We start from the raw sequence: 8,630 nt of genomic DNA, 5'->3' as shown, positions 1-8,630 counted from the left end.
TTCTTAGTTACAGCATTTGAGTCTTTAAATTACCTAAATCTTAGTTACAGCATTTGAGTTCAGACAGCGTTAGTTGCCAAGATAAAAATCTCTACAGGAGCTAGTAAATAAGCCACAGAAGATTCTACATTAAAACTCATTTAAAACAGGGTACTTACCTAACATTTTTTTCTAAGATAATTTTTTAAACTTTTCTCCTTTTAGATCAAAAACATAAGGCCTTGTCCATGTAGAGGGGATAAAATCAAAACACACTTATAAGCTATTCTTTATATTCAGAATGTAAAATGACACATTTCAAGGGTTTCACTAAAATTGATACAGTCATAGTCAATCCCTCAAAAATAAAACCATCTAATACAATGATTTTCAAGCTACATTCCAAAAAAGAGTTATCGTATTCCATTTATTTACCCATAATGCTCAACTATTGATTCCTGTCTTTTTCCTGAGCGGTCATTACTGTGCACCGCTAAAACTCTGAAATCTAAGACTCTAATTGTCTAATATTTGATTAATAAACTTTAACATGCTTCTCATGCAAACTGTAACATTATATCTCTACTTGTTGAGACTTTTATCTTTGTGAGGGTCTCCATTTTTTTTCTATTCTTTTTCTTTGCATTATATTTTTTCTATTATCTTTTATATGGAAACCCTATGTCTTCACCAACTCTCTTAGCACACACAAATTTCTAGCCTCCCCTAAATCTTTGTTATCCCCTTTTATTTGTTCTTATATCACCCATTTTTGAGTGGAATCAAATTTGGGCAAATAATTTTTAAATTATTTGTTTTACCATATATATATATATATATACACATATATATATGTATATATATATATATATATATACATATATATATGTTATTTTGGCCTATGCATGAATGACAGGAAGTGATTATTTCTCTAAAGAACACCATAATGCATTTGATTCTTGGCAAAGGTGTAATATGACTAATTTTTTTTTCTTTTTCGATTTTTGCCCTAAGATGTGTTCATTCACTAGAGAGAGAAGGAAACTGAGAAGTCAACCCCCAGGAGGGATGACTTCCCTGCATTCCCTTCCCCTCCATTCTCCTTTGGGATTTTGGAATGTGCACACATACGCGTCAACATGCTTTTCAAGTCGCTAGGTGCAGACAGCACTCAAACCATGGAGTCAGCCATATGAAATCCAGTGCCTTAACAACCAAGTTACCTTCTGGCCTACAACTAAATTTTATATAATTAAAAATATATTTAATTTGAACAAGTTAAGAAAATAATTATTTTCTCCCTTTAGCTATAGGTATTCAATCTAACCTCCATATCTAGTCAGTGTTTATAAAAGGGATTTCTTATAAGTCTTTTATATAATTATTTTCTTCTAAGTTAAAAAAAAACTCCTATTTCTACTTTACTTTTTAATCATTTTAGAGACTACAAATTCTTTTAGAATTACTTTAGTTAAAAATGATAGAAACCAGGGCCAGCAGGTAGTGTGGTGATTAAAGGTGTTGGACTCCCACATGGCGGATGCAGTTCAAGTCCTGGACCTGGCGGCTTGCCTTCTCTCTCTCTCTCTCCTCTCTCTCTGTCCCTCTCTGGTCAAATTAAAATAAATAAATAAATAAAGTTAAATAAGTATTAAAAATGATAGAAGTCAATTTTTTTAAGTGACATAAAAAGATAATTTGTTGAGTAATACAGCTAAACATTCAGGACTATCTTAGATCTGGCCACAGTTGAATCCAGATGTTTATAAATTATTCTGAAAAGCTGTCTTTTTCTATATCAGAGGATTGTTATAGCCATTATTTCAGGTAGACGCATATACAACGGCAGGGTGTCCAACATTTCTAACCATAAAGAAGCTGGACAGATTGAAAAACTCGTTTCTCTGGGACTAGTAGATGGTGTAGTGATTAATCACTGGACTCCCACATGGCCAAATGCAGTTCGACTCCCAGACGTGATGGCTTGAAACTCACAGCAGGCACATGTGTGTGCATGCCCCAAATCCCAAGACTAGACAGGAGGAGAAGGGACTGCAAGGCGGCCATCCGCCCCCCCACGAGGGGTGATTTCTTGCTTTCTGTCTCTGTCTTTCCAGTGAGTGCATGCACCCCTGTAGCAAAAATCTCTCTAAGAGAAAAAAAAGAAAGAAAAGAAAAGAAAAACTCTTTTCTCTTTTTAGTCCAACAAAAATCTCATCCTAGTTTTCTACTCTGAGTCACTAGCTTGTGCTTAGAACACTCACTGTAGCTCGAGAAATAAGAAGTTCCATGTATCCTAGTCTTACCCTAAATGAGAGGAGTAAGATTAGGCTCATCACTACTGCATGGCTGGAGAGAGAATAAAGATATATTCCAAAGAAAAATTTGAAGGCTCCTGTCAGGAAAAAAAAAACAAAAGGATTAAAAGTTTCAATTCAGGGAAACATGTTAGATGTCTCATACACTATGTTATGCATAATTGGTAAATGATGGCACTTGAGAGAGAAGGACGACAACAAGGATTTCACTCTCTTAGCTATTTGTGTTGCAGTAACATAATACATTTGATTAGGTAATTTATAAATAATAGCAGCATTTCTCATAGTTTGGCAAGCTAGGAAATTCAAGATCAAGGTGCCACCAGATTAAGCCTCTGCTAAAGGTTTGTTCTCTGCTTCCTGGAGGGAATAGACAGGTCTAGAATCACAGTTCTTAAATACCCTAAGTATTGTAAGGTTCCCTAGGATCCTTTCTTTTACTGAACCACCTGTGAAAAAGGGAATACTGTTCTTCAGACACCTGAATAGAATACTCCTCCAGAGACCACACTGCTAAACACAACCGAAGAGAGACTTCGGTACGCATCAGTTCACAGCAAAAGGGAAACACACTTGCTCCTTGTCTAAGAAACATTTCTCACAAAAGGTATTCAAACGTGAATACATCTCCCAATGGCTACAAGTAGAAGAAGAGCCTCAAGTTTGAATAGAGCAGGAAATATGTCTCCATCAAAAGAACAGAATAACTCCTCTCAATCTCTTGGGAACCAGCAGTTAGTGTAATGGCTATGTCGCTGGACTCCCACTTAGTCGACTGCGGTTCGTGTCCCGGACCCGGTGGCTTAAAACTCACGCCGGGCGCGTGTGCGTGCGTGCCCAGGATCCCGAGAGGAGAATGGAGGAGAAGGGATTGCGGCGTGACCATCCCCCCTGGGGGGTGATTTCTCGCTTTCTGTCTCTATGTCTCTCTCTGTCTGTCTGGCGAGCGCACGCGCCCTACAGTGAAAATCTCTCCAAAAAAAAAAAAAAGAACAGAATAACTCCTCTCAATCTCTTGAAAAGAACAGAAGATGTTACCAAAATGTCAGAGAAAAAATTTAGAACATTCATGGTCGCAAAATTCTATGAGCTGAAACAGAAAAGAGACAACAAACTACAGGAGATTAGGAAGTCCTTCCATGACATGAAAGAAGAAATGGACACTCTAAGAAAGAATCAGATGGAACTATTAGAGATGAAGCCTGTAATACAGGAAATAAAAACTCTCTTGAAAGTATTAAAAGTCCATGCTGAAGATCAAAACTCTGACATAGAAGATGAAACCTCTGACCTAGAAAAAAAAAAAAAAAACACCAAAAAGATAGAGAAAAAAACAACAACAACCTGAGGATAATATAAAAGAAATTCAAGATTCCACTAGCTGCCCAAACATCCAAATAATTGGTATCCCAGAAGGTGATGAGACCAGTAAGGGCATGGAAAATGTATTCTATGAAATCCTGGCAAAAAAATTTCCTAAGACTAGAGAGGCACTCAAACATCCAGATCCAAGAAATACAAAGGACCCCAAATATAATCAACCCCAGAAGATCTTTCCCAAGGCACATCTTAGCTAGACTGGCAAAGACCACAGATAAAGACAAGATACTAAAACTGGCAAGAGAGAAATGACAAGTGACTTACAAAGGTCATTCCATCAAGCTAACTCCAGATCTCTCAACTGAAACAACGCAAGCAAGGAAAGAATGGAAAGACATATTGAAAGTGTTCAGAGAAAAACAATTTCAACCAAGATTATTATATCATGCAAGATTATCCTTCATGTGGGAAAAAAAAATATTAAAATCTTCTCAGACAAACAAAACCTGAAAGAATTTGCCAACACCAGATCAGCTTTCCAAGAAACCCTGAAGAAAGTACTGTTCCAGGAAATCTAAAGAATGAACAGCCGAAAATAAAGGAATAAAAGGCAACCAAGACAATGGCCAACTTAAACACCAGGACAAGTCTGGTAGTATCAATAATAACATTGAATGTGAACAGATTAAATTCTCCAATCAAGAGACACAGACTGGCTGAATGGATTAAAAAAAAAAAAAAAACCCTCTATCTGTTGTTTACAGAAAACCTACCTCATGAATAGAACAGCCGAAAATAAAGGAATAAAAGGCAACCAAGACAATGGCCAACTTAAACACCAGGACAAGTCTGGTAGTATCAATAATAACATTGAATGTGAACAGATTAAATTCTCCAATCAAGAGACACAGACTGGCTGAATGGATTAAAAAAAAAAAAAAAACCCTCTATCTGTTGTTTACAGAAAACCTACCTCATGAATAAAAACATACATAGACTAAAAGTGAAGGGTTGGAAAAAGGTTTTCCATGAAAATAGGAACCAAAATAGAGTTGGAGTCACAATACTAATTTCTGGCAAAATAGACTTAAAAAAAAATTCTTCAAAGAGACAAAGAACAACACTATATTGTAGTAAAAGGGTCAATCGATCAAGAAGATATAACGCTATAAATATCTGTACACCTAACACAGGAGCACCCAAATATGTGAAGGAAAGACTCTCAGATCTAGAAGGAGAATAGACTACAACACACTAATTGCTGGAGACCTCAACACACCACTATTCCATCTGGACAGATTATCTAGACAAAAAATAGGTAAAGCGATAAAGGATCTAAATGATACCATAAACTAAATGAACTTAACAGACATCTATAGAACTTTCCACCCAAAAACCATGAGATACACTTTTTTCTCACCCCCCCCACATGGAAGCTTTTCAAAGACTGACCACATGATGGGGCACAAGGCAAGCCTATACAGATTCAAGGGCATAGAAATTATACTCAGCATCTTCTCTGACCATGATGAAACTAAACTTAATCTTAATTTCAAGAGAAAGCCTCAAAAATACTCAAATACATGGAAACTAAATAACCTACTCTTGAATGACTTCACAGCTACTGAAGAAATAAAGACTGAAATCACAAGATTCATGGAATTCAAAGACAATGTGGGCACAAGTTTCCATAATCTTTGGGACACTGCTAAAGCATTCATAAGAGGAAAGTTCATAGCAATTAGCGCACATAAGAGGAAGACGGAAAGAAGGAAAATGGATCACCTAACATTGTGCCTCAGAGAACTGGGAAAGTCACAAAAACAACTCCAGGAGAAAGAAAATTGACACACAACTAGCAGGACTTACTAAGAAGAAGAGAGAAAGGAATCAGGTAAATCAAATCTGCAGTGAAGAAGGCAATATAACAACAGATGTAGTAGAAATACAAAACATCATTAGAGGACACTATGAACAACTATATGCCAAGAAACATGACAATCTGGATGAGATGGACAAATTCTTGGGCACATATGAATATATGCCAAGATTGAGCCAGGAGTTTATAGACAGTCTGAATAGGCCCATAACAAGCCAGGAGATTGAATCAGTAATAAATAACCTCCCAACAAAGAAAAGCCCTGGTCCTGATGGCTTCACTTCAGAAGTCTACAAAACTTTCAAAGAAGAATTAACCTCCATTCTGCTCAAGTTATTTCTAAAGATCCGAAAGGGTGAATCTCTCCCTAATTCATTCTATGAAGCCTCTATCACCCTTATCCTTAAAACAGTTAAGGGCAGGACAAGGAAGTAAAACTAGAGATCAATATCTCTGATGAATATAGACACAAAGATTCTCAACAAGAAACTAGCAAATCGTATCCAACAATTTTTAAAAAATATTATACATCATGATCATGTAGGCGTTATTCCAGGAATGTTAGGTTGGTTCAACATACACAAAACCGTAAATGTAGTACACCATATTAACAGGAAGAAAGATAAAAACCATATGGTCATATCAATTGATGCAGAAAAAACATTTGAAAAGATACAACATCCCTTCATGATCAAGACTCTCAGCAATATTGGCATAGAAGGGTCATTTCTCAACACAATAAAAGCTATCTATGAAAAACCCATAATGAACATCATCCTCAATGGAGAAAAGCTGAAAAGTTTTCCACTAAAAATGGGCACAAGACAAGGATGCCCACTTGCTCCGCTCCTTTTCAATATTGCACTGGAAGTCCTCGCCAAAGCAATCAGTTAGCAATAACCGTGCCTCAGATAAACCTCATTGGCTACGATACTGCCACTGCACAAAGCTGGCAACGCCAGTGCAATCAGAAAAAAGGAAAAAATAAAAGGCATTCAAATAGGAAAAGAAGAGGTGAAACTCTCTCTATTTGCAGATGGCATGATTATATACATGGAAGACCCAATGGTTTCCATGAAAAAAAATCCTGGAAGTAATACATGAATACAGTAAAGTTACAGGAGGCAAAATCAACATACAGAAATCTATAGCATTTCTATATACTAACAACAGGCAGACTGAGATACAACTGAAAAAAAATTCCATTTACTATATTCAAAAAAAATATAATATACTTAGGAATAAAGAAGTTAAAGACCTCCACAAGGAAAACTATGAGAAGCTAAAGAAAGAAATTGAAAATGATGCAAAAAAGTGGAAGGACATCCCGTATTCCATGGATTGGAAGAATTAATGTATTCAAAATGGCAAGTCTACCCAAATTAATCTACAAATTTAATGCAATCCCAGTCAAAGTACCAGACACATTCTTCATAGATCTAGAAAAGACAATCATAAAATTTGTCTGTAATCATAAAAGACCCCGTATTGGCAAAACGATCCTGCACAAGAAGAGTGGAGTAGGAGGTATGTCACTCTCAGACCCAAAAATATACTACCAAGCTGTGGTAATCAAAACAGCATGGTACTAGTACAGAAACAGACAGGTGGACCAATGGAACAGAATAGAGTCCCCAGAAATAAATTCCCAAACATACAGTCAACTGATTTTTGACAAGGAATACCAGTCAATCCAGTGGGAAAAAGGAAACCTTCAACAAATGGTGCTGAAAAAACTGGATTTCCACCTGCAGAAAGCTGAATCTGAACTGCTACCTCTCATCATTGACAAAAATCAACTCAAGGTGGATCAAGGATCTAAACTTAAGACCTCAAACTGTAAAACTGCTACTGAAAAACACTGGGAAAAATCTGGGAGACATTGGAGTAGGTAAAGACTTCTTAAATAAGACCCCCAAAGCACAGTTGATAATCCCCAAAATAGACAAGTGGGATTACATCAGACTGAGAAGTTTCTGCACGGTAGAAGACACAGTAATTAGTGTGAATGACAGCCCTCAGAATGGGAAAATATTTTTGTAAACTATGCATCAGATAAGGGACTGATAACTTGAATACACAAGGAACTCAAGCAGCTGTTCTGAAAAAAGATGGTCAACCCTATTAAAAGAATACCATAGAATGAGTTGAAAAAAAAAACGCTCTCTGAGGATGACATTCAAATAGCCAAAAGGCATATGAAAAAAATGCTCAACATCCCTCACTGTAAGGGAAATTCAGATCAAAACAACAATGAGATATCACCTAACCCAGTCAGAATGACTAAGATTAAAAAAACAAAAAATGATAAATGCTGGTAAGGGTGTGGTGAAAAGGGAACTCTCTTACACTGCTGGTGGGAATGTAAATTGGTCCAGCCACTGTGGAGAACGATTTGGAGGTTCCTCAAATATTTACAAGTAGAACTATGATATAACCCAATATTTTCACTCTTGAGTATCTACCCAAAGGATAGAAGAATGCTCAGTCAGAAAAACGCTTGCATATCTATGTTCATTGTGGTATTATTCACAATTGGTAAAACATGGAACCAACCCAAATGTTCATGATGAATGGATAGAAAAACTGTGACACATATTCTCTATGGAATACTATTCAGCCATAAAAAAACAACAAGACACTGGCTTTTGACAGAAAGTGGATGAATATGGAAGATTTACTGCTGAGTGAAGCACTATGAAGGAGGGACATCGCATATCCCCACTTAATATATACCAAGTGTCCACACTCCATGACTGAAACTGATTAACTAAAGGATATAGAAACACAGTAAATGGTTTTGAATACCAGATATAGTGTGGGTGAAAGAGTAGAGTCTGAGGAAGGACATTTAGAAGAAAAATAGAGAGGCAAAGCATTAATGGAACAAAGAATTATGGTATTATCTGTTGAAGATATTTTCATAGTATTATCAGCTGGACTAGGGAGAAATGTACACATGCTGGAATATTCACTTTGTAAGCTTAATAAGGTAATTGAATGTATAAAAGAATGTGAATAAAAAGGTAAGTTATTGTTAACAATATTTCCATTTTTCTAAGTAAGAGAATTGTTGAGGATTTTAATCCTAGAGACCTTGAGGATTTGTTTTATAATAAAAATGTACTGAATGA

The 8,630-nt window shown here is 36.2% G+C and overlaps 1 pseudogene; it reads right to left on the bottom strand.

Annotated features, from left to right (window-relative positions):
• Window positions 1-6,290: 6,290 nt before the first annotated feature.
• On the bottom strand, window positions 6,291-6,447 carry LOC114007686 (uncharacterized; annotated as a pseudogene).
• Window positions 6,448-8,630: the final 2,183 nt, after the last annotated feature.

This window comes from Tupaia chinensis, unplaced genomic scaffold (assembly GCF_000334495.1).
Source record: "Tupaia chinensis unplaced genomic scaffold, TupChi_1.0 Scaffold000033_1, whole genome shotgun sequence".
NCBI classification, from domain to species: Eukaryota; Metazoa; Chordata; class Mammalia; order Scandentia; family Tupaiidae; genus Tupaia; species Tupaia belangeri.
Note: the sequence above shows the minus strand (reverse complement) of the source record. Positions and strands in the feature narration are given on the sequence as shown.